The 26,860-nt window shown below is 47.0% G+C and overlaps 1 protein-coding gene across 5 annotated transcripts in view; it reads left to right on the top strand.

The window, feature by feature from the left end:
* The first annotated feature begins 7,725 nt into the window (after positions 1 to 7,725).
* PDZD2 (PDZ domain containing 2) overlaps positions 7,726 to 26,860 on the top strand; it is a 373,328-nt gene continuing 354,193 nt past the window's right edge. For 3 of the 5 annotated variants that reach the window (XM_004266046.4, XM_033421312.2, XM_033421313.2), the window contains exon 1: positions 7,728 to 8,048. The gene's annotated coding sequence lies outside the window, so the exon portion shown is untranslated. Of the gene's footprint in view, positions 8,049 to 26,860 lie in introns of all 5 variants that reach the window. The other 2 variants (XM_033421315.2, XM_049707991.1) reach the window with 2 other exon arrangements.

Genomic DNA, 26,860 nt, shown 5'->3' with positions numbered 1-26,860 from the left:
GCGCAAAACTAAGGAGGCCTTCACTCTCAGAGTCAGGAACAACCTTGCGTGTGAGTGCCTCCCAACCTTGTTTGCTAGCCCAGCAGAAAAATCTAATATGAATGCTACCTATGGGACCATTCACTTCAATTTTAGATAAAGGTTTGCCATTAGCAATTCTAGGAAAAACATTTAGTTTTGGTGTAAATTGTGTGTCCTTGTTATTTAGTTATTTACTTATTTACTTTGGCCATGCCGCGCGGCTTGCAGGATCATCTTAGTTCCCTGACCAGGGATTGAACCTGTGCCCCCTGCAGTGGAAGTGCAGAGCCCTAACCACTGGACTGCCAGAGAATTCCTTTTAGAAAGAAAATATTCAGACACAAAGAAGCAAACTGGGCAACTGAGCTACGTGACGCTCTGCATTACTGTATTTTCTGTGAACTTTTTTGATCTCTAAAAGCCCTTTCTTGGGGATTCATGCTGGAGATACAATATTGATAAGCCCCATGACATTCCAACTGATGGTACATGCCTCAAAAGACTTTAATAAGAAAAACATCATCCTTTAAGGAGCATTTGCAATTTATCATAAGGAATTAATTTATAAGTCTGCTCCCTTTGTCAGAGAATATTTCCTCTACTCTGGCATGACACAAAGAAATGTGTGTACCCTTCAATGACAAGGAAATGTGGACACTGAAGTCCTTAAGTCAGTCTTTCTATCCTCAGAGCCCTGTGACACAGCGTCTCGATTGTGAAAACCAGGCTTATATATTATGCGGTAGATAGAATTAGCGTTGTCGAAATGATGGGCAGAAAGAGAGCCCCTCTGAGCCTATGGGATCTTTCTCCATAGCCTTTCCAAAGCACACTCTGCCTCCCCACGGAAGTACTTCTAGGCAAGTCACAGAAGCGAGCTGGGCAAGTTGATGCCTAAGGAGTTTCCTTTGGGGTCTAGAATTCTGGGATCTTGTCATCTTGTGTTTTGGCCTTCACTCTTTTGTCTTTTTCTCTTTATTTCCAGATGGTCTGGTTGTCTAAGTTACAAAAGCAAATTATTTAAAAGCAATTTAGGTTATTTGCTTTGTTGACAAGTACACAGTGAAGTGGAAAAGATGATTCACCTCTCCCTGGATTCTTGAAAAATTTTAACAAATTGAGAAAATGGGCATTAAAAAACATAATAAATTTATTTATTTATTTTTGGCTGCATTGGGTCTTTGTTGCTGCGCATGGGCTTTCTCCAGTCCTGGCGAGCAGGGGCTACTCTTCATTGCAGTGCACAGACTTCTTATTGTGGTGGCTTCTCTTGTTGCGGAGCATGGGCTCTAGGCACACAGGCTTTAATAGTTGCAGCATGCAGGCTCAGTAGTTGCGGCACGTGGGCCCTAGAGCACGCGGGCTTCAGTAGTTGTGGTGCATGGGCTCAGTAGTTGTGCCTCGCAGGCTCTAGAGCACAGGTCCGGGGCGTGTGGGATCTTCCTGGACCAAGGCTCGAACCCGTGTCCCCTGCCTTGGTAGGTGGATTCTGAATCAGTGTGCCACCAGAGAAGTCCCGAAAATGGGCATTTAAATGTTATTTTAAACAATGTTCTATTAACCAGAAATGAGAAGGACACCATGACTTAAATAGAGGCCAACCAAGAGTATGATTCCTGGGGCTCTTTTCAAGCAGCAGCCCTACGAGGAACCCACTCAGATGGGCAGTTAGAGAGAAGGAGTCACTCAACGTTTGCTAAAACCAAGCAAAATCAAGATGTTCTTTCGTATTTTCCAATAGACAATGAATGTGTTTTCACCAGATCTGGCTTTTTCAAGTTCACTGTATCCTATCTTTAGAGGTTCTACTTTTTATGGACTTCATTCACTGGTTCATGGCTCTTTGACACAGCAGAGATGCAAAATGCATTTCTTATGTCTGGCCCACTAATTCATACATCAAGCAAATAAGTTATTAATAATGATTTATTGACAGTTTTATCAAATACCCTTGGTGATTCTTGCTGTACAATGAGATGAAACGTAAAGCATCTTATTCATGTACATTCAACAACAAACTGAAGACATCATTCAAAGAGCTATTGCTCTCCCCTTCTCTTATTTGAAGAGAATTTTAAATTTTTTTTTTTTTTTTGGGTCAAGGAGATGTTTAATCTACCTTTGCTCCTAGGATAAACCAGGCAGTTAAATAATTTCAAAATGTGCAAAACAGACATTCCCCTTGAGTTACCAAGGCGCTACAAAGTGTCTTTCAAATGATCTATGAGTCCTACTTATTAAACAGCCACACAGGTGAGAATCAAATTCAGGTTTCCACCAGAAATTGTAGAATGTTACTTGGCAAAGCTGCAGTTCGCTAAGATAGCTTGTCAGGTAGTCGGTCAGTCTAAATTACTCTGGCTTCTCTGGAATTGTTGTCAAATCCCACTTGGCTGAAAGCTGAGGTCAGAGGACGTGAAGGCCAGCAGCCGCTGGCTGAGCAGGGCATTGTGCCGCTTCAGGTACTCTATGATGTCTCCCTGCTTCTCCACAATCTCTTCCAGGCTCAAGAGAGTCCTGAATCCAGTCTCTGAGGTACCATTGTTGGAGTGAGCATAGATTTTTTCTTCTACAAAGACTTTTAAATTTTTTCAAAGTACTTTTGCCTCTATGATCTCACTGGGGACTCAAGCTCCTTAGGAGACCTTTAGAGGCAAGTGTTATTACCCCCATTTTAGTGAAGCTTACCAGAAGTTACTCCACCTTACTGTGTTACTGTGATTGGCCACAGAACACAGCGCTGTCACTCTGTTCCTTTTTCAGACTGGATATCATTACCCACCTTTTATTTCCATGTCCATTTTAGCTGTACCAGTAAAAACAGGTGCTAAGATTGACAAAAGAGGCAATGAGTGCTTCCCTGGTGGCGCAGTGGTTGAGAGTCCGCCTGCCGATGCAGGGGACACGGGTTCGTGCCCCGGTCCGGGAAGAGCCCACATGCCGCGGAGCGGCTGGGCCCATGAGCCATGGCCGCTGAGCCTGCGCGTCCGGAGCCTGTGCTCCGCCACGGGAGAGGCCACAGCAGTGAGAGGCCCGCGTACCGCAAAAAAAAAAAAAAAAAAGAGAGAGACAATAAGGCGTAAAGACGTAAAATTAGAAAAATAAAACAAGAAAACAGAAGAGATAGACTAGCAATATGTTTATTTTTATAATTGCTTTTTTTGTGGCAATTACTAAATGAAGATATCTGGAAGCAGAAGTATCTGAGGAAGGAGTAAAAATAGCATATGATTGACTTAGAATGATGCCTTTTCATAAGTAAGTAGAGCAGAACAGAACAGGGGAATAATCATCAGGGGAGACAGGAGTTCGGAATGAGATTGTGTTGTGCACAAAGTGAGGAGTGAGGAAATACCTAAATAGTCAACAAATTTAGACACACGGTGATTTGACTGAATTGCAACAAAGTGGGAACAGGGAAGGGGGGACACAAGCTCCCAACTCCTGGGGGGGAGCGTATCTTTTACATCTGTGCCAATGTGATAGACAGCCCCAAGCCCTCAGCCCCAAGAAGAACACCGCACCTGTCTCTTGTGTGAATCAAAATAAAGAAACTATAAAACAAAACCTATGTATATGTGGAACTAAAATAGCTTCTCTTTAGATATGCTGATTGCAAAATACTGGTTACATTCATCAAAGCTGAACCTCTCTCACTTTCTCCCTTTCTTTCAGCAGCCTTGTTTCACTGGTGCCCTAAGTACAAGGGGGTAATTCAGCACTGGACAGAATAATTGAATCATCTGTATAAACTGTGAAAGTAATATGGATACCTGCTTTATGCTTGCTAGTATATAAATTCATTTTTTCATGCCAAAAACTGTGTAAAAGATTACCCTGGCAACCAATGCTTACTTAGTATAAATGGAAGGCTGAATCAAAGATATAAAATAATGGATCATTTAACCACCTAAATAAATAGAAGGAGAGATAGTATACTCTGTATTTTCTCCCCCAGGAGGAAATAATAAATTCTGCATGTGCGGTATTACTATTAGAACACTGAAAACAACAAAACACATTTGCATAAGTTCCAATGCCATGCTCATGGATACAGCGAAACGCCTCATTTTCAATATACATGGGATGAAATGTACTTAAACCTTTCTCCTGAACAAGTATTTTAAAACAGGACACATCAAATGTAGGTCCATTTCATGTACTGGCTAACCAAAAAGTTGGTCTGAGACAGAATAAATATTGCAAAATTTTAATCTAGGTTTAAAATAAAATCTATCACCACTATGACTAAATACTAGAATGTGATTTAACTTGGGCTCCCTCCCATTTTTAAAGTCACTCTATTTCAGTGTTTCTACAAGTATCCTCTGGGAGCTACCCAAGTCATAATCACTGGCGTGCTGGCTAAATTGCAGTATCCAGAGCCCCTTTACAGACTCAGCATGCATGGTCTCAGGGGCTGAGACCAGATTTGAATTTTCAAATCTCCTGGGGAGCCTTAAACACATTCCAGATTAGGATCCGCTGAATTGATACTTTACCATCATTGTTCTTTATATTTAAGCCCTTCCTTGCCCAAGGGATGGCCCATTCCAAGGTGAGTTCCTGAATGGAAGATTTAGTGGCCAGGAATTTGCAGAAGAAAGAAAGGAGGGTAACTTGCTAGGTAAACAGGAAGCTGGAATCTGTTCTGGAGATAAAATGAACCCACAGAGGCTGGGAGGAAACAGGGAATTGAGCCAGTTGTTGACTAAGGCTCCTCCTCCTTTCCCCTGGAAACCCACTTGGAAGAACAACTAAAGAGGAAAGATGAAAAGCAATCTTCAAGATTTCATTTGAGTGGGTGATGAAACATCCAATTTTGTTCCAGCTGCCCGAGAGTAGATTCCTCTTCACAGAGGGGGAAGCTCGGAGGTAAACCAAAGCCACTATAGTCCATATGAATCCACATGGACTCACCTAAAGAAAGCTGCAGGGCTTCCCTGGTGGCGCAGTGGTTGAGGGTCCGCCTGCTGATGCAAGGGACGCGGGTTCGTGCCCTGGTCCGGGAAGATCCCACATGCTGCGGAGCGGCTGGGCCCGTGAGCCATGACCGCTGAGCCTGCATGTCCAGAGCCTGTGCTCCGCAACGGGAGAGGCCACAGCAGTGAGATGTCCGCGTACCGCAAAAAAAAAAAGAACGCTGCAGTCTTTTATTTATCACTGACACGACTGTAGGCCAGTATCATACATTTATTTCCCCTTAGTTCATTATTTTAATCTTTGTTTGTCCTTAAACCTTAGATTTTCTAAACCTTAGATTCACTATATTCTCCTCCACATCATGTATATTATCAGCAATAAATTAAAATGGCAACTTGGATAGAAGTACTAATCTGTGACTAAATATTTAACAAGGGGGCAGAAAGAATTTACATTTTCATCTTCAAACACTGGAAAATGAATGCCCTCAGTTGTGAGCCTTCCAAGTTGGCAAGACTGCAAGGGCAAAACAAAATTTCCATCCATTTGATTGACCCCTTGAGAGGTGAGCTATTATTAGCAAGCAAGAACTTGCCAGAAACTATCTGGAAAATATCAGATGAAAAGACATTGAAACGAGAAGTACGTATTTTCATCTGGTCAGCGGAGACATGTCTGAAGGAGACGGGTGATAAAATATTACATATGTATATATAATATTTATGCCTACATATAATGCATATAACATATCATATATTTATCTATATATTTAACAATTCATTTTAATTTAGCAAATATTTATTGAATGGCTATTGAGTTGAACACTACGCCGTGCTAGGTTCTGGGAACACAAACAACAAGATCTATGTTCTCTTACCTCCAGGAATTGACAAGCTGGAAATGTGTGAGAGGGAACACTGTGATTTCTACAACTTAACACAACCTGACAAAGGTGATATTTGCCACTTGCAGAAAGTGCTCCCATTACCATGATTAATGGAGGAGAGAAAACCAGTGATCAGAGAAGCCTTCCCTGAAGAGGTGACATTTAACTCTGGGATTTCAGCAGACACAGGAGGGTGGGAGTGTCATTCTGGAAGAACAAAATTTACAGGTGAGGAGTGCATGGCTGGGATGCAGGGATTGGGAATGGGTTGGGTAAGAAACAGTAGTGCTTATGGTTTGAATGATAAGTTCATTTACATATTCATTTATTCAGCAAACTTCCAATGGGTGCTGAAGGAGCTAGGTGCTGAGTACAGAGGTAGAGGAGACACGCATTGCTTCTTTGTGGCTCATGTGATTGGAAGAGAGTGGTGGAATACAGGCCTCGGACTGTGAACCAAACAGAAACCACCAGTCCTGTTTGATTGTAGAAGGGTGTTTTGTGTGTTCCAATGACATCATTCTAGTTACTAGCTGCCATTTCGTTAAGTACCTCCTAAGTGCTGTGCTGAGTAGCTATATTACTGCTGATCCTTACAACACTCCTGCGTGGAAGGTATTTTTTCTATTTACAGCTAGGAAGAGAAACTCTGGGTGCCTAAGATTGCATAGCTTGTAATCCATGAAGCTTGGACTTGCGCAGACATTGATCTCAGTGACCTGGTAATTATAAATGCTGAAGAACAGCTGAATTCAAGTAGCTCCCCACCCCAACCCCTGCTGAAAATACTATCTTGAAATGCCTTAGGACCACCCTGGCCTCTGATGCTGTGGGACGGCTCTGCAGAATCTGTGCAGACGATTTATGTCTGTCTGCTCTTCCAAGAGGCCAGAGCTTATCGCCTTGCTGGGCGAAGCTGCAGCAGATCCCTGCCCCACCCACCTCCATCCCCCCAAAGCAAAGATTTCCAATTACTGCTGTGCAGAAAATGTCAAAAGCATTATTCAACTATTCATTATCCCAGGTTTTGTAATTTTTCATATGTTTTTACTCTTATCTGCTAGCACTTGAAAAAGACCAGCTTTTTCCTCTTCAGAGAGCTTAATTTGCAGAGCTGTGCAGTCTCCCTATTATGTTCTTATCGTCCTCTCCCTGTGGTAGGCGGAATGTCAAGGATGACAAAAAAAGAACCAAAAATATTTGAAGGCCTTCCTGAAAATCCACGAGAATGAGGAATCCGAAAAGCCCGAGGCTTCTGTTCCTCGAGTGACCTGGAACAAGGCCAAGGGCAATTGGTATTAGCTGTCACAGTACATTCAGCAGGGGCTCTTGTCTAGTTCTCACAATGACCTAAACCACCACCCGGGAGCCACGGGCCTTTGCTTCTGAGGGGTTTAACTGGGGGACTAAGCAGCTCTGAGGTGCCAAGAGGTTCCCCGAAATTCTCATACCAGTGTTAAATTAACTTTGGTATCCCAAAGACCAGAGGCCAAGGATGGCTTGGAGTGGCTTAGTGCTTCCCCCCTCTCCTTTGGCCTCTCGGCCCCATTGTTGTATTTTATAGCGACTGACATTTTCCTCAGTGCTATGTGAAGTGTCGTGCAAAGGCAACTTCCCGTCCCCTAGCGCACTCTCTTCCACCTAGATGGCGCCCCAAGCCCCACCATCTGGAAATTCTGGGCTGCCATCTCCCCGGATCCTTTCCTCCCAGGATCCCCAGGTTTCTTAGGCAGCGCCCCAGGGCTCCCGTTCACCCGGAGGGACTCGGTCCGCGGTGTGCCTTGCTCGGGGGAACCCCGCCCACCTTGTCATTCCTGCAGGGGAATCCCCGCCCCCCGTCCATGTCACTCCAGGAAGGGAGTTCCCGCCCCTCGAATCTACCGGAGGGAGGGAATCCCCGCCCATCCTAGAGGCTCAGTGGATCCCCAGCGCCGTGCAGCTGGGAGAGCCGGGCGAGAAGCGGACTCCCGGCGCCGGTGCGTGCGGCCCCGGGCAGGGAGAAGCGGTGGGTGGCGGCTGCGGGGACCCGCAGGGCCGTGGGCGCCCGGGACTGCGCCTCCTGTGGCTGCGGACGAACCTAGGCGCTGCAGCTCCGGGCAGGCGCGGTGGTTGGCACCGGCGGTGGCAGCAGCGGCGGTAGCTGCGCCGAGACCCACCGGGCGGCGCCTCGGTCCGGACTCGCGAGGAGCAGCCGGAGCCTCCGCCGAGCCGCGTGCAGGTGAAGCGACAGTCCCGCTGTGGCCGGGACGTGGGGCTTAGGATGGGTGGGGGCCGTTGGGGGCCGGTGGGGGCGGAAGCGTGGCACCCCCGAAACCGCGTGCGCCCAGGAAAGTTTAGGGACCAATCCAGGTGCGGAATCCCAGCCCCGGCTAGGCGGCGAGTAGGGGAGCTGAACCCCGGTCCCACGTTGGGCGGCGCAAACTCCCTGTGCATCCGGCTGGGCGCAGGGAGAACGCGGCCTCGGGAAGAGGGCCCGACAGAGCGGGCCGGGGACAGCGGGACAGCCCGAGGCGCACTGCTGGGCACACTCAGGACAGGGCCTGAAGCCCCTGCCGGGGCGCGCGCCCAGGATCCCCATCCCTGGACCATCGCCAGGTCCCCTCCTCCAGGACGGAGGTACTCAGGTGCTCTGGCCTCAGGTACTGCCTTGGGGTCCATCCTCCCGCGCTTACTCATCTCTTGCCCCCTTCCTGCCTGGAGAAGAGACACGCGGCGCGAGGGCAGGGCGCGCAAAGAGCAAGGGCATCTTTGGGGAGGTTACCGGCGTCTGCCAGCGAGATGGGGAACTACGGATGAGGCATTGCTGCTCTACCTTCTCTCCCTCTGAAGTCCAGTTCCTCCGCAAATCTGGCCTTCTCCTCTTTTCTCTCTCCCTCGCTCTCTTGGATTTGCGTTGACATTTTAGGTCTTAGGGCTGCTTGTCTTCCTGCAATGCTGAATTGGGGAGGGGGAGGGTCTAGGGTCCCTGGTTGGAGTTTGCCAGAAGCCTGTCCTCAGCAGCCCTCATCCATGCGGAGACCTTGATAAGGGACACTGGAGTGTGAAGAGGACAAGGTCTGACATAGGCTGGTCGCAGAGACTGGAATGGCAGGCACGAGGGCATTCCAGAGCTGCAGACGTGCGCTGGGACTGGAGGTGGAGGGGCGCTGGGGCAAGGAGCGGCCTCTTGCAGCTGGCACGGCCTCCTGCCTCTCACAGAGCTATGGTGTTCGGGTGGATGCGTTTCCCTCGACACATCATGATGGAGGTGGCTGCAGAAAGTGATACTCTGGCTTTGCTTTTACACAGAGCCCCCGCTGCACCTCCCGTGCTGCTGGTCCTTCTGCAGTGAGGCCTCTCCCACTCAGTCCGCTCTGAACTTGGGCTCTAGGGACCTGGTATTTTTACCAGCTCTAGGGCCAGCTTTTCTAGTCTGACTTCTGAGTGGGGGTCACGTAGGAACAGGTTGGCAGATGTGGTGTGGGACGGCTGCTTGCAGGGGTAGAAGAGAATGTCCCAGAACATATCCTTGGCTGCAGGTGGTTCTAGAGCTTCATCGATTCCTTCTTCCATTAGAATGGGCCAAAACCCACTGCTCCACTAATAACCACATAGTGATGGTGGCCGGGGGGAGGGCTGCAGAGAGAGATGTGGGAGCAGAGGGATGGCAGGTGCTGGGAAAGGAAGAATCAGAACCATGTAAAGTATATAAATGTACCTCCCTTAACACAGTTAATATGCTCCTGGAAAAGCACTGAATTCTGCTTTAAATATCGTTGAGATTGATTTTGCATGCACTCACGGCAGTTTACTATTTAAGGAAACTTATGATAATTTCTCTATTCATTTCAGCCATTTTTGTGGTTTGCCATGCACAGGGGCTTAGAGGTTCCTGGGGGTGTGCATAGGTGGCAGAGGCTCCCTCCTTGCTGTCAGAGTTTCAGTCTATCAGGAGATACGTATACTGAGAGCTCCAAAGCAAACCGGTGCCCATGTGGCATGTATAGGCACCCTATATTTGTTGAATGGAGAAATGAAGGGATGATCTAACGACTAAAGTACCTGAAGAGTGATCCAGATGCAACATTTTGGGAGTACAGTGGAGAAAGAAACCACTTTTGACTGAGGGGATCTGACAGGCTTAGTGGAAGAGCTGTGTGCTTTAGGATGACTCGTCTGATCTCTTGCAGGAAGAATTGGGATTGGGGAGATGAGAGGTGAGGACCTGGTGAGCTTATTGTAATAAGATAGAGGGTGGGGACCTAATGGAGGTCTAAGCCTGTGGGTGGCAGTGGGCTTGGAAGAAAGGAAAGGCTCATCAGACATGGACTTGAAGTATGGGCACTGCTTTGACTTGGAGTGAAGAAGAAACAAAGGTCACCTGCGGGTGGGGAGCAGAATACACAGTTGGCTGAAATGGGGAGTTTGGAGTTTTAACATTCAGCAGACCAGAGGCCTGGAGAAAGGCTTTCGAACTTCTCCTTCTTGACTTCTCCCACATCTAATCAGTCACCAAGGTCCATTGACTGCCTTGTAAAACCCATCAGTGGCTCCCAGGACCTGTGGGATGAATTCCAAATCCTATGCCCTTCTTCAGACTTCTTTTCTGCCATATCCCCCAACTCGCATGTGAGCTGTAGTCCTCCTGACCCCGTACTCCTCTCGGCCTCTACAGCGCTGTCTTTCTGCGGTAGTAGTGGGAAGGGCCAGGTCCTGGAATATCCTTTCTCCCCTGGTCCTCCTGATGAGGTCCTCCTGATGCAGCGTTTTTTATTCTTCAAGATCTAGCTCAGAACCTCCTCCTCTGTGACTTCTCTGCCTCTCCCTCTCCCAGGAGACGTAAAGCAGTCCTACCTTTGGACCGTCGATCTGCAGAGCCCCCTTTGCACACTCATCATGCTGTCTGGGCCTGTTTCTTTTTTTTGGTGGGGGGGCTGCACGGCACGGCATGTGGGATCTTAGTTCCCCGACTAAGGTGGAACCTGCGCCCCTTGCATTGGAAGTGCAGAGTCTTAACCACGGACCACCAGGGAAGTCCTGGGTCTGTTTCTTTAGGACCTTGTCTCATTCATGCCCAGAAAAGGCCTCGACCAGTCACCCACCAACTTCCTCAGGTTAGACAGGAAGAGAGACAGAGCCTGCACTCCAGACACCCCGCACTCCATCGCGCCAGCTGACCTTACTGTAGGGAGTTGTCCCAACCCTGGCTTGGAAGTTCCAGAGCTGGTGGGCTGCACAGGGTAGCACAGAGCTGTGCATACTCCCTTGGCCTAGATCTTGTGGGCCTAAGTGACTCAGACTATGGTGGGAGGTGGCTGTCCCTGCTGGAAGGTGGCCCCAGCTCCCTCTTTCTGCATCATCCACAAGGGGAAACATCCCAAAGAAGACAAACCCACAAAAGGTCAGGACCAAGCCAAAGGAGAGGCTGAATCTCATTAACAGGGCAGACTTGGAGACTCAACAGTTTTTAACCTCTTTCTTCTGCCCTCAAAAGTGTGTCCATACTACCAAGTAGCATGCTCGGCAGGCAGGCCCCTAAGGAGGGTGGGCGGACAGGTGCAGGCAGGAATGTCTGGGAAGGGCCAGCATCCCAGGAGGATGATGGGAAAAGGCCATCGACAGAGACTGAGACAGCATCTGTGAAGGATGCCCAAGGAAGCCAGGCTGCAAGGGACAAAGGAGAGAGCAAATGCCAAGACAGTGGAAGTGGGGAGTGTGGACACTGGATGCAGAAGCATGCCAGTCAAAAATAACAGGAGGGTAGTTTGAGGAGGTGGTAGCGTTATGGGAAGGTTTATTCAGGAGAGTCCCCCAGCTCCCCCTCCCAGGCATGTTTAGTAAACAAAAGAGAAGTGGGAGAGAATGGAGTCAAGATAAGGAGCAGATAAGGGAGGGAAGGGGCCAGAGACATCAGGAGCAGGTGCAGGGAAAGAAAAAAGCTGGCATCTGCCTTCCCTGAAATGTAGGAGGGAAGCAGAGGTGGGGCAAGGTGCTGGAGAGAGCCTGCAATGCAGCGGAAGAAGGTATCAGTCTTGGTGAAAGAGAAGGGCTGGCTGCTGACAGCCAGGTGGGCACTGTGTGAGGCTGGGAGCTTTGGGGGCAAGGCCAGGGTGGGTGAACCTGGTTCGTGGCACCGGCTGAGGCAGCCAAGAGGGAAAGGAAGGATTGTGGAACTGGGGTCGGAGACCTGGCTGGAATCCTCACGGTGCAGAGAACGTCTCGCTAGCCAGATGATTCGAAATTTTGCAGCCTCAGTTTCTTCATGGGCAAAATTGGTAGAGTAGCTACTTCCCAGGATTATTCTTAGGAGGAATAAAAAGAGCTACTGAGATATGCATGTGTCTCAATGACAGCATCTGGTATGTGTGGGTCCCGACGAGAGTGTGCTGAGAAATGAATAAACCTCGCCAAAGTCAGTGACGGCCCAGTTGAATGTAGAGGCAGGTGGCAGGACTTTTTAGTAGACCCGACTGAAGCTTTCTCCCAGTTCTGGGTGAAGGATGTATCACGGCCCTCTCTGATGCAAAAGTCAAGTTGCCGGGGCTCAAAGCAGGGAGATCCTGGATGGTCTCCCCTCTCCTTAGTGGTTTTTGGAAGGAGCGATACATTCAGACTGGCTAATTCCTGCACTCCAAGAAGCGGAGGCCCAGAAAAGCAGAGAACTCGCCTCATTTCAGTACAACCAGAGCTAGAATCACAGTCTAAGGTGCTTGATCTGGGAACCGTCGTCTTTCAATGGCAGCTGTGCAAGATGCAGATGGGTAATGAGGAATTCAAAATCTGTGGCCCCCCTTGGTTTTATTAATGGATCTATCATTATACTTAGATTAGATAAATATTCTCACTCATTCGTAAAGAGGGGAGGGAAAGGAGTGCTTACCTTGATTTAGGAAATAATAAACGTGTGCTAAATTACATGATATTTGGGGAAAATGTGCAGAAAGTTTTTTAAGGAAAGAGAAGTATAAAAATATGTTTTCAGGTTATCCTTGATTTATTTTTCCAGCCGGATGGTCTAGGTCTAGATTATGTTGTCCCTTGGGTTTATGCATAGGTTCCATATAAAATGATGGATCCTTCCATGGCATTTAAAACCTTTTAATCCTTGATCTTATAATAACCATCTCTATTGATGGAAATGGAAATGGAAAAAAAAGGTGGGCTTGGGAAAGGATACATTTCCCTGGGGTTCTGCAGTTCTGGGCAGAGACAGGATTTGAAGGCAGGTAGGTCATCTGATTCAGACTTGAATTGCCTGTGATCTAAAGAGCTCAGCATTCTATTTACAAATGTGTTCAAGAAAACACTGGGAGCATTTACGGTTTGAAAACTCAATAGTTGAAGGGTCCCTTTGTGGTCTGATACGGCGGCCGAGCCGAGAGATGGCTTGTTAAGGCACTAAGAGTGCGGAGAAGACACATCTGTCTTTTAAGTCTCTCCAGCTCCCGGAAGAGGCCTGCCCCTGGCCGCGGCCTTTCTCCAGTGCCAATAACATCTTCTCCACCCCATATTCACAGTGGGGCCGGGAAACAATCCCAATTCTGAGAGCCGCTGGCTTCGGGATGCATGCATTACCTGCACGAATACATAGAGTGAAGAGTGACTGGGCTATTAACTTGCAGAAAATCAGAAACTTAGGCATTAGCTCTCTTTATGAAGCAGTCTAATGAAACCAGATAGCATTGAACATCTGACTGAGTTATTCCTGGATTATTTGTTTTGGGGTTTTAAAGTGTTTCTGTGGCTCATCAAACACTCTAACACGTGAAGGGGTTTTGGAGAAGCAGGGTTTGGGGAACCAGCTTTACAGCAAAGAGGACTAATTTTGCCCACACTGATGTCACAGCTTTAGATAAAATAATAGCGAAGAGATAGGGGAAGTTTTGTTGCCTTAAGCAGCCTGAAATGCCTAGCTATCCACATGAGGATTAAAAAAAAAATCACACTCTCTGAAGGATTTGCAGATCTTTGAAGGACCATAATCCAATCCCTTGCCTTCAGGTTGAAGTAAATTTAGCGCATTCCAGAATAGATCTGGTGGTGTTTGAGCAGCCTCCTGAGGAGGGGCTTTCATGGTGTTTGTGGCCCTTAATAGAACGATGCTCCAGACTGGGTCCCTGGAGGGTTTTGGCAGGAGTGGAAATGGATTTGGACTGAGCCACTCATGGTCTCCCTTTTTATCAACACCTGACACCACCAGCACTTGCTTTTTTTTTTTTTTTTTTTTTTTTGCGGTACGCGGGCCTCTCACTGTTGTGACCCCTCCCGTTGCGGAGCACAGGCTCCAGATGCGCAGGCTCAGCGGCCATGGCTCACGGGCCCAGCCGCTCCGCGGCATGTGGGATCTTGCCGGACCGGGGCACGAATCTGTGTCCCCTGAATCGGCAGGCAGACTCTCAACCACTGAGCCATCAGGGAAGCCCTCCAGCACTTGCTTTTGCCTGCACTCCACTTTAACTAACTTTGCTACCTCAACCGAATCATCCTAGTTAAAAGACATACACTCTGTCACCCTGGCTTCCGAGGGGTGAGCATCCTGCTTTGCTAAAAATCAAGATGGATGGATGCAATGCAGAATCAGATTCCCACCATTATCTAAGAGCTGTGGAATCCAAAGCCAGCTCCCGCCCGCTGCAGGAATACAAGCTGTGCTGGGAGGCGGCTGGGAGGGAGGATAATTTTGTTTTTGTTTTTGCAGTACGCGGGCCTCTCACCGCTGTGGCCCCTCCCGCTGCGGAGCAAAGGCTCCGGACGCGCAGGCCCAGCGGCCATGGCCCACGGGCCCAGCCGCTCCGCGGCACGCGGGACACCCCGGGACCAGGGCACGAACCCGTGTCCCCCGCATCGGCAGGCGGACTCTCAACCACTGCGCCACCAGGGAAGCCCCACCCCCTTTTTTAAAAAAATTAATTAATTTATTTATGTTTGGCTGTGTTGGGTATTCATTGCTGCGCGTGGGCTTTCTTTAGTTGCGGTGAGCGGGGGCTACTCTTCTTTGCGGTGTGCGGGCTTCTCATTGCGGTGGCTTCTCTTGTTGTGGAGCACAGGCTCTAGGCGCACGGGCTTCAGTAGTTGTGGCACGTGGGCTCAGTAGTTGTGGCTCGCAGGTTCTAGAGCACAGGCTCAGGAGTTGTGGCACACGGGCTTAGTTGCTCTGCGGCATGTGGGATCTTCCCAGACCAGGGATTGAACCCATGTCCCCTGTATTGGCAGGCAGGTTCTTAACCACTGCACCACCAGGGAAGTCCCCCCACCCCCACCCCCCTTTTTGACACAATGCATCTTATAGAGATTTGGGTAAAACTAGAGTGTGCTATATGGGTCTCTTGGTGAAGAAAATTAACTTCCAAGGCTAAAGCAGCCATGCAAATATTATTCCTAAGTCACTCAGCATATAAATTCAGCATTGCTTTCCTCCAGTTTTCCACTGCCCACTCTCCACCCCTACCCCACCCTAGTCACAGTTATTCCCAGTATCATTAGGCTAAAAGAAGAGACAGCTGTCCCCAGGAAATGTGCTCCAAGTGTCCTCATCAGCATGGATTCTCATGAGAGAGCAGGCAGTCAGATGGCACAGGGAGAGGAAGGTACCAGAAAGGACTGCATGAACCCCTCTCTGGACCAACTACTCATCTTTCAAAACCAGATGTGAGGCTTATTGACTTCTTTATCGTGACTGCTGGGGAGCAGCGTTCAGCAGTTTCTGGGAGTCACACACGGCCCCTGAGCACCCTGCCCGCCCTCTGGCCCCTCACCTGCTGAGTGTCCTGGGCACCATCTATCTCTTGAGGGTCTCTGGAGATGATCGGCCCTTTCCCCCGTACTCTTCAGGATCCATACGCCTCAGGATCTGGCGCGATATTCAGTCCATGGGGAAAAATTAAAGTCATTTGAATGTTCCCTATTTGACAGGCACTGTTCTAGACACTTTACACGTATTAACTCATATAATTCTCGTAACCATCCGATGAGATCCATGCTATTATTATCCCCACGTTTGTTTCCTAAGGCTGCTGTAAGAAATTACCACAAACTTGGTGGCTCAGAACTACAAAAGTTGATTCTCTCGTAGTTCTGGAGGTCAGAAGTCTGAAATCAGGTTTCAGTAGGGCCATGCTCCCTCTGGAGGCTCTCAGTGAGAAGACTTCCTGGCCTCTTCCAGCTTTGGGGAGCTGTCAACATTCCTGTGGCTGTTTCACTCCAATCTCCATCCCTGTCTTCACATCGCCTTCTGCCCTGTGCGCTCGTGTCTTCTCTTGTGTGTGCATGTCTCTGTTTTGCATGTCTCCTACAAGGACACTTGTCATTGGGTTGAGGGCCACCCGGATAATTCAGGATGATCTCAGCTCAAGATCCTTAATTGAATTATATCTGTGAATAAGGTCATATTCACAGGTACCAGGACGTGAACATATCTATTACGAAGGCACCATTTAACCCACTACATACCCTTTTGCAGATGGAGAAATGGTGCACTGTGGTTAAGAAAATTCCCAAAGGTTACAGGAGTTTGTGGAACCAGGATTTAAGTAGAGCAGTTTGGCTCCAGAGCTTGTGTTGTTGAACTACAGATCTTCCTTGACTTATAATGTGGTTACGTACTATAATAAGCCCATCGTAGTAATACTCATTCTAAATTGCAAATATCATAAGTCAAAAATGCACTGAATACACCTAACCTATGGGACTTCCCTGGCGGTCCAGTGGTTAAGACTTCAAGCTCCCAATGCAGGTGGCACGGGTTCGATCCCTGGTTGGGGAACTAAGATCCTGCGTGCCGCGTGGTGTGGCCATACAAACAAACAAACAAAAACAAAGAATACACCTAACGTACCAAACATCACAGCTTAGCCTAGCCTACCTCAAATGTGCTCAGAACACTTGCATTAACCTATAGTGGGCAAAATCATCTAACACAAAGCCTATTTTATTAAAAAGTGTTGAACATCTCATGTAATTTATTGTAATTTATTGAATACTATACTGAGAGTGAAAAGCAGAATGGTTGCATGGGTACAGAATGGTTGTAAGTGTATCGGTTGTTTACCCTGGTGATGGCGTGGCTGACCGGGAGCTGCGGCTCACTGCTGCTGCCCAGAATCTCCAAAGAGTGTTGTAACCGCCTGTTGCTAACCCGGGAAAAGATCAAAATTCGAAGTATGGTTTCTACTGACTGTGTATCACTTTTTCACCATCATAAAGTTGAAAAATTGTAAGTCGAACCATCGTAAGTCGAGGACCATCTATCGTCTCTACTACCTCTCAGTAAATGTGCTCTGATTGTTTATGGTATGAATGGATGACAGGATGGGTGGGTAGATAGATGGGTAGAAAGATGCTGATAACAATAACTGGCCAACGCTCTCCTTCCCAGCGTACTGAAAATTATACCAACATCAACTGATGTTCATTGTTTTATGATGTTGCCCCAGGACTTGACCTCGGGTCCTCTTCTCTAGTTATTCTCCCTTCTAGGGAGATCTCATCTACCATCTGTGTTATGTTGCCTCCGAAATTTATGTCTCTAGCTCTCACCAACTTCCAGACTCGTATGCCCCACTGCCAACCTGACATCTCTGCATGGGAATAGAATGGGTGCCTCAGACCTAGCACAATCAAAATGGAAGCCTTGATATGTACCCCTGAGACTAGTTCTTTCCTTCTCCTCCCACCTCAGTAATTGACACCAGCATCCACCTACAGGCTCATTCCCCAAACCTAGAAACCACGCTTCATTCTTCTCTTTTCCTCCCACTCCAGCAGCTAAGTCTGTGAGTCTTGTTGGCCCTTCCTCCAGTATCCGCCTTCTCCCCACCTCCATGGCAGCCCCCCTAGTTGAAGCTGCCGTCACTTGTCCCTGGACCGCTGCTGCCGTGGTCCTCTAACTGGGCCTCCCCAGAGTACTCTTGACCCCTAATCCTTTCTCCTCAGAGCAGCCAGAGGGACCTTTTAACACACAAATCAAATCATGTCACTCTGCAGCTTCAACCTGGGGCTTTCTCATTGCCATTTGAATATGATTCAGGCCCTTTGCCCCAACCTGACTCGCAGGTGATTTCCTCTGTTCCCACTCATTGCCCTCACTCTCTGTGTCCAGAAACACTGTCCTTTATGGAGCATAGCAAGCTCTATCCCAGAAGACGGTCTTACTTCTTCCTGGAAGCTTTTTCCTTCAAACCTTTTTCAAAGACCTTCTTCTCCACAATCATATACTTTAAAATGGCCACACCCCAGGTGCTCTATCATGTTACTCTTTTTCCATTTGAAATAAAGTTTTGATTTATTTGTTTATTGTTTGTCTCACCTGTTGGAATGTAAGTTCCATCAAAGCAAGGACCTTGGGGGCTTCCCTGGTGGCGCAGTGGTTGAGAGTCCGCCTGCTGATGCAGGGGACACGGGTTCGTGCCCCGGTCCGGGAAGATCCCACATGCCGTGGAGCGGCTGGGCCCGTGAGCCATGGCCGCTGAGCCTGTGCGTCCGGAGCCTGTGCTCCGCAACGGGAGAGGCCACAACAGTGAGAGGCCCACGTACAGCCAAAAAAAAAAAAAAAAAAAAAAAAGCAAGGACCTTGTCTTATTTACTGTATCTCCAGTGCTGACAACAATGCCTAGTATACAGTAGGCACTCAATAAATAGCTGTTGAACAAGTAAAGCACTTGTTACATTCCAGGCACTGATCCCAGTTATCCTTATTTTTCAGATGATGAAAAGTAGCCTCAAAAAGTTTAAATTGCTTGCCTAAAGTTGCACATCTGTTAAGAGTTGGAACAAGAATCTGAACCCAAATCTGTCTCCTAAGCCCGCGTTCTTAACTATTATTCCATATAGAGTCTCCGAGAAGGAGGGACTGCCTAAGATCCCTAAAGTCCCTACAGAACTCTGAGTTTTCTAATTCATTTTTTGCTCAGAAACCCAGGACACAGATTGTTAAAACACAGGGAAAAAATATACTTACTCAGATTCTCAATGTACTGTTTCTCTGAAAAGTTGGCCTTGGGCTTAAGCTTGAGAAGTTAAGAAGTTCATTTCTTTTTTTCACCACTTGGGCATTTAGGCTGAAGACTTTTTGTGATCCATCTAGAGAATTAATGGTTTAAACCCTCTTCCTTTTTTTTTTTTTTTTTTTGCGGTACACGGGCCTCTCACTGTTGTGGCCTCTCCCGGGGCCCAGCCGCTCCGCGGCATGTAGGATCCTCCCGGACCGGGGCACGAACCCGTGTCCCCTGCATCGGCAGGCGGACTCTCAACCACTGCGCCACCAGGGAAGCCTAAACCCTCTTCCTTGAATGCTTATAGGAAAGGCAGAGACGACCAGGTTGCATCCTGATCGTCTCTGCAGGGAGAGTGCAAAGGTGAAATTTGTTTGCATTCATAAGAAGCCCTGAGATCTTCCTCCTCCTGGTTTTCCTTTTGTATCATCACTTTTCTGTAGTTTGGTTTTTGTCTGCCTCCCTGTCTCCTCCCAGTTGATAGAACCCTACAATGACAACATGGATCCCATTTTTAGGTGGTTGAGAGCAAGACCCTCTGCACTGGGTCTTGCTAAAACACTGGTCTATTTCTCTGTCACCAGCTTTGGGCCAGTCATGGAAGAGGCCAAAGGATAGGCTCTTGCCAGATGTGGGGCTCAAAGGAACTTCTGCCAGTTTCAGACTGGGGAAAATGAGAAAGCAGCTATTTGTTTCCTTCCCTGCTCTTGGACCCCCTTTTAAAAATAGGTTCCATCTTGAGAATTACATCAGCATCCCGATAAGTAAACATCAGACAAAAAGCTACTCTTTCAGGCAAATAGTAATTGTGAGAATGGCCAAGACCCACAAATGTAGGTTGGGCTTTCATTCGTAGAAAGGGCTATAGTGGCTGATTAGTATATTTGGCAAATATAGCTGCTTTCCTGCAGGGAAGCAGAACTCTGGCCATTTGATACGTCATGTGCTTTGTCTCTGCTGTCATGAGCTGGGGTTTGCTATGGTAACCAGAACTTTGCCTGGAGGGTTGTGCATGTAAAATGTCGCTCATTAGCAGTCTTCTTTATTTTTATCATGAATCAAAGAGGGGCTGCTCATTGTTTCTGCTAACAGGCAGGTGGGTGGTCAAATGGAGCCCAGGTTGAATTGTATGTGCTGTTCTGATGTGGAATATCGCCACCCACCACAGTTCTCATTTGCTGGATCAAGAAGTCCTTCTGGATTTCCATTGGTTCAAATCCATGCTGGAACCTGCACACTGGGATAGTTGGACTTATTTTTTCTAACTCTTTCTCAATGGCTACTCCCCGTCTTCATATTGACACAGCATGTAAACTTTGCTAATAGAGGTGGTCCTGCAGATAGGAAGTGGGTAGCTTCCCGTACAACCAATGAAAACTATGAAAGCTCAGCAGACATTTGAAGGAGGTAGTATTATCAGTGATGCTTAGTTCTTTCCTAGAGTTTGTACTTTGTCCTTGCCACTGCAAACCAATTTTTTTCCTTTTCATCCAATTAATATTTATTTAGTACATATCACATACAGAAAAGGTATGTACACTTCACATTCAATGCATGAGGAAGAAAAATAAATAAAATTCAGATTGCCTTGAATTACCAATCCCATCAAATTATTTAACTCTCTTTTGGGGTGGGGGAGAAACAACAGAGAAAGCATTCCTTCAAGAACATGGTGTGCTTCCTAAACCCTGCTTTTTTTTTTTTTTTTTTTCTCTCTAAACCCTGCTTTTGCTGGAGACTTGGAACTGGCTAAGAACCCCCTTAGGCGTATTTACTCATAAACATATATATCTAGGCCTGGGTGAATCTGGGCGATGTCACATTGTGCCATCCAATTAATATTTATTTTCATCCAATTAATATTATTCATCCAATTAATATTTTCATCCAATTAATATTTATTTAGTACATATCACATACAGAAAAGGTATGTACACTTCACATTCAATGCATGAGGAAGAAAAATAAATAAATTTCAGATTGCCTTGAATTACCAATCCCATCAAATTATTTAACTCTCTTTTGGGATGGGGGAGAAACAACAGAGAAAGCATTCCTTCAAGAACATGGTGTGCTTCCTAAACCCTGCTTTTGCTGGAGACTTGGAACTGGCTAAGAACCCCCTTAGGCGTATTTACTCATAAACATATATATCTAGGCCTGGGTGAATCTGGGCGATGTCACATTGTGCTATATCACCTGTGGCTGTTGTTGGGAAAGTGAACTGCAGTCCAATGCAGTCCAGTGAAGCCAGAGCCTCTTCTTCAGTTGATGTCAGCAGTGTGTCAGAAACAGTAGACTGGAAGGTTCTTCTAGGCAGAAACCATGTCCTTTTTGATGCTGTGACTCAAGCACCCAGAGCAGTGCCTGGACCATAGTAGATCCTTCATGAAGGTGTTTTAAATGAATGAAACTAGTGTCAGACCAGCATGGCTGAGTGGGGAGAATAATTGGTACTACATACTTCAGGTCATACCTACAGCTAATCCATGAAGATCCCTGAAGTCTGAAATGGTCTTGCCCTTCAGAAACTTATCATCTAATAGGGGAGCTAGTAAATCTGAGGCAGTGCTAGTTACGATTTAAGATGTATGGGAAGATGAATCTTCTGATATGTGTCTTAAGAGAGATCTTTCCATCACAATATTTTTCCATATGGAAAGATTTCCACTTTACAGAGTGATCATTTTAGGTGATTTCATGAACATTGCACTTGTACAGCCCCGGGGTATTTCTTCAGTAAATCAGATAGAGACCTACTGTGTACTAGACTCTTAGATTCTGTTAGGGAAGACAGACATTCGATATATTTCAAGCTGAGTCCAAGAACATGACCTCCTAGAGAAGTGATTCACTACCCTGTTGTACATCACAGACTGCTCTTATCAAGGTCGCTAATGACGTCTACACTGCTAAACCCAAGGACCGACTCTCAGCCTTTTCCATGCTCCTTCAAAGCATTTGATGCACACAGTTCATCCCTGCTTTATTCTTGAAATGCTTCCTTCCCTTTGCTCTCTGAACACCATACTGTACGGACATTCCTCCTTGCTCAACAGCCAGCATTCCTTCGTAGTTTTCTTGACTGTCTTCTCTCCTCCCTGATCTCTCAACTGCTGGAGGGCCCAGGACTCATTACTTGCACTTCTTGTCTTTTCTTTCTGTGATTACTATCTGTGAAGTCAGTCATCCTCATGGATTTAAATGCCATCCGTAAGCCAAGAATTCACACCAGTGTATCTCCATCTTGTACCACTTGCATATAGAATTATCTATCTGACACCTCCACTGACGGCCATCTCAGGCTTTAACGTCTAAAACTAAGTTCCTGATTCCCACCCCTTCTCCTTCCAGATGCTTTGTCTCTAGTTTGTTCTTCCAAAGATACCCAGAATCTGACCATGGCTCATCACCTCTCTTCATCCCCGGTGTCCTCATCTGGCAAGTGGGCTATTTCAGGAATTGCTCGATTTCTACCTTTTCCCTTTCCCCCCATAGCATATTCTCAACAGAGCAGCTGAGTAATTCTAGATTCAGAATATAAACCAGATCATGTGACTTCTCTGTTCAAACTTTCCCATGACTCCCCATCTCACTCAGAGTAAAAGCTGAACTCATTACTTGACTTCCAGACCCTACCCTTCCCATCCTCCCTGACTCCATCTCTGTAACTCTCCCTCTCTGCTCAAGCCACAGGCCCCCCTGGCACACTGATGCCTCGGGGGCACTGCACCTGCTGTTCCCTCTGCCTGGCGTGTTCTTCTTTCATGTAGCTGAGTTGCTAGTTTCTTCAGGTCTTGATTCAAATGTCACCTTCAGTGAAGTCTTCCATGCCACCCTGTTCCAGCCTGAGATTTCATATCCCCCTTCTCAGCTTTATTTTCTCCTTTGCGCCTGGTCAGTGTTTAAGCATATATATTTTACTGATTTAATTTGCCTTTCTGCCTGCTCTACCCCGCTGCATTGTAAAATTTATGAGGCTATTTTTCTGAAGGTGGGGAGCCTATTTGATTCACTCATATCTTCAACACTTAGAACAAGGCTCAGCATACAGCAGGCACTCAGGAAACAATTTGTGGAGAGAATGAGGTTAGAATCACTGGTATTTTTAATTTAAATATTGATGCCCTGGGGATTGTGATGTAATTGGTAGGACAAGCGCAAGCACTGGTATTTTCTGAACGTTCCCCAGGTCATTCTAATGTGGAGCCAGGGCTGCAAACCACTGCTTGTTTTTTTTCTTCTTGGGATCTTTACCTCTGTGGCCTATGTTGTTGCATTCTCAGAAAGTCCGTTAGTCTCAAATCTTAAATTTCCGGGGATGATTTTAATGAAATTTGTGCTGTGTGCGATAGCATACTAGGGTTTTCATCGGAGCATCTTAGAGTGAGTGTAGTGGACGTTCATCCTTGCATGACCTTGGCCGAACTTTGCCTGGAGGCACAGACCCCCACCCTTGCAAAGTTAAGTGTTTTCTTCGTTAATTTCCCGTTGAGCAGCAGGCTTTTCTTTCTCCTGTCAGCCCTCCCGGAGTATCTGTGTATCCGCGGGTTCTGCATCTGCAGATTCAGCCCACCAATGATGGAAAATATTCGGGAAAAAAATTCCAGAAAGTTCCAAAAAGTGAAACTTGAATTTGCCAGTATTTACATTGTATTTATAGCCATTTACATTGTATTAGGTATTATTAGTAATCTAGAGATGATTTCAAGTACAAGGAAGGATGTGCATAGGTTACATGCAAATACTACGCCATTTTATACAAGGGACTTGAGCATCCTCTGATTACAGTATCCTCAGGAGTCCTGGAACCAATGCCCCACGAATGTATTTGCAAAGTGAGACGGGATTTGGATGCAGCTTAACTTCTTTCATCTGCATGGGCTATATGCATTTATTTCACACACCCCCGCCCGGAATGCCCCCCTACCCCTTGCCTAGACTCTGTCCATCCCTTAAGACCCAGGCAAAGTCTCATTCCCTTTGAAGAGTGTTTCTCCTCAGCCTCCAGCTGGCAGCCTGTCTCAGAAAGTCTGGCGCACACACTGCCTGGCACATTCTCTTGGCATCCAGCACACGCTGCCTTGGTTGGTGAACCTTTCGGTGAAAGTGTCTTTCTTTGTTCTTAGCTCCTCCTAGGCTAGACTGTGAAGTCTCGGAGGCTCTTGACCATCTCTCTCACATCTTTGTGTCCCCAGCAGCAGGCTGTAAACAGATGTTGATGGATTGGCTAAACTGGTCCTGTTTAATGTATTGGCAGCTTCTAAGGAGCATTGCCAAGGGGAAAGGGTGTCCCTGTTGGCATAATTAGGGACTGTACCCTTCATAAACACCCTGGCATTTTCACTCTGGGTTATTGTTGATCTATATCATTCTCATCCCATGTTCTTTTTTAAGCAACTAAATATGTAGCTTGTAAGATTTAAAATCTCAGGATTTCAGTAACCTGGTTGAAAATGATGTACTCAAGAAAGCTCAGGTATAATCACATTTGCCTTTATTTTCAAACTCAGATTCAAGGAAATAAATTTAAAATACTCTTTAGGACTGCTGGGAGGAAGTCCTGAGACAGGGCAAAGGGGGGCATCTTATACAGCCCTTCTCTCTCTATTTGAAATAGTGGCTTTTCTATTATAGTCTCATTATCAGGCTAACGTTCTTCATTTCAACAGGCTGGGAGATCAGGTAACCCGATCTACTGGAGTAAGAGGAAGGTTTAGAAGCTAAGGTCTCAACACCTCTGTGGCCTCTGAAGCCCTAGGATTGGGGAAAAGTGATGTCATGGTGAGACAGGAAGTGTTATAAAGCAGTAGAATGTCATAAACCGATTTCCATCTGGTCTTAGGTGTATAAGACACAGCAAAGAAAAGCGCATTGTGTTTTTATCCAGTGGGGATAAGGTTACTAGACCAGTGCATCATGGGAAAGCTGTTGACATAACGAACGTGGACTTTTCAACAAGGTGCTTGGATGGTCTCTTGTGATATCTTTGTGGGCAAGCTGGAGAAACGTGGACTGGACAGTTGCAGAATGTGGTGATTTGTAGCTGACTGGCTAAATGCCCGCACAAAGGGGTTGATGGATTGGTGTCAATCCAGGGAGAGGGTTCTAGCAGCGAGAGTCAGACACAGTTCTGCCATTGGATTGATCCTGCTCCTGTTCAACGTTTCTATCGATGACTTGAATAAAGACATGGATGACACATTTATCCCATTTGTTCAGGACCCAGATCTGGGAAGCACAGTGACCTCATTTCACACCAGAATCAGAATCTAAACTGTCATATAGGATGGGCCACGTCCTGCAAGATCAGCCAAGGGCTCAGGTGAAGATCCCTCACTCATGTCCGAAAAGCCAACTGCATTTATGACAAGACGATCAGGAACCTGCTTTAATAGTGGTCTTTGTGTGAAAGGTTTAGGCGCTTCATTTGACTCTATGATCAGTGTGCATCAACACTGTGATGTGACTGTTCAATAAATGTAAATCCCAGATGTGAGGGGCCCAGAAACAGTGTTAATCCTCTGCACTAGTCCCACACATCTAGACTGTTATGTGCAGCTCCAGGCAACATGTGGTGTAAAGTAACATATCCAGAGGCAAGGGTCCAAGATGGGGGAAGTGGTCGGAGAGATTTGAAGGAAAGATGATGGTGCCTTCCAAATCCTTCCCCTTCCAGCCGTGCCCCTGTGGACCATCCCTTCACCCACTCCTTTGCCAAAACTCTAAACTCCCTATCTCCTTCCCTTTTGCTATCCCCACCAAAATCGCTCCACTGAATAAGTTCAACCACCTGCATTTCCTGCCTCTGTGTCCTGGCTGCTAAGCACTTCTGTGAAAGGGGAAAAACCCACCATCTATTTGGATCGGTGCACCTGCAGAATAGTGGCCTCTGAACTCATCAGCCTCATAGGCTGGCAGGCAGGTGGACAGTGTCTACGGGATCCCGATCACCTTTCCCTGCCGTTTCCCCCACTGCCTTGTCTGACTCTCCCCCCGCCCACCTCAAACTCCCACCTTGTGACCTTCTCCCTCCCTCCAAGCTGGGAACCTTCATGTTTTCTTCACAGGGAGAATCAGTGGAAACCCCCTCAGTCCTGCTCCTTCACTTACAGTCTATTTCCGCATCCAGCCTGCGCTCTTTCCTTCACGCCTGAGAGAATTTCCCTCCTTTGATTGAACATTTCCCCCAGACTCAGTTACCATCACACTTAATCAGCATACTCTTTCCCCTTTGTCTTTAACCTCCCCCTGCCTGTAAGCCTTTCCTCTCCACCATGTGCAAACGTCACCTCTCTTTAATTAAGTCCCCTCTGCCTTTATATCCTTAACAATCAAATTACCTGAAACTGGTCTGTAGTGGCTGTTTTTACTTCTTTAATCTCTCATTAATCCCTCAGTGGACTGTGCAATCTGATTTCCATTCCCAGCGCTCCATTGAAAGTCCCTTGTGGTGACCACCGATGGGCCTCTACATCCAAATCCAGTGGAAACGTTTCAATACTTCAGTTGGCCCACAGTCCAGCTCCTCCTTTATGACACACTGTTCTCCAGCTACTCTGCTACCACTCCCCTCCTGGATTTCTTCGTGCTCTTTAATGGATGCCTGGTCTTAATCTCTCTGAGCTCCTCTCCATGGAGCACTTTCATTGATTTTTGCAGCAACTTTTATTCCTCTTTACTTTTTTGGACTGGTTTATACTTCACCTCTTAAACAGGGATGTTCTCATTTCCCCCCTAGGCAATTTCAGCCACATTTTCCACTTCAGCCACCACTATATACAGACCCCTCCAAACTCTGTCCTTTTAGCCTCTACCCTCCTCCTGGGCTCAGGACTGCCACGTCCATTGTCCGCTCACCACCTCTACCTGGCGACCCTCAGCTACTCCAGAGCAATACATCCCAAGCTGATCTCATCACCTCTCCCATATGAGCCTGCCCCTCCTTCTCTGTCCTCTGTCTTGGCCAATGGCATCCCTTCAGCCAGCCCCCAAACAATGAATCTGGACTCGCCCTCAACTCTCTGTGGTTCTGTATACTTGCATGTGGGAATTTTGCAAC

Source organism: Orcinus orca, chromosome 3 (assembly GCF_937001465.1).
Source record: "Orcinus orca chromosome 3, mOrcOrc1.1, whole genome shotgun sequence".
NCBI lineage: Eukaryota > Metazoa > Chordata > Mammalia > Artiodactyla > Delphinidae > Orcinus > Orcinus orca.
Note: the sequence above shows the minus strand (reverse complement) of the source record. Positions and strands in the feature narration are given on the sequence as shown.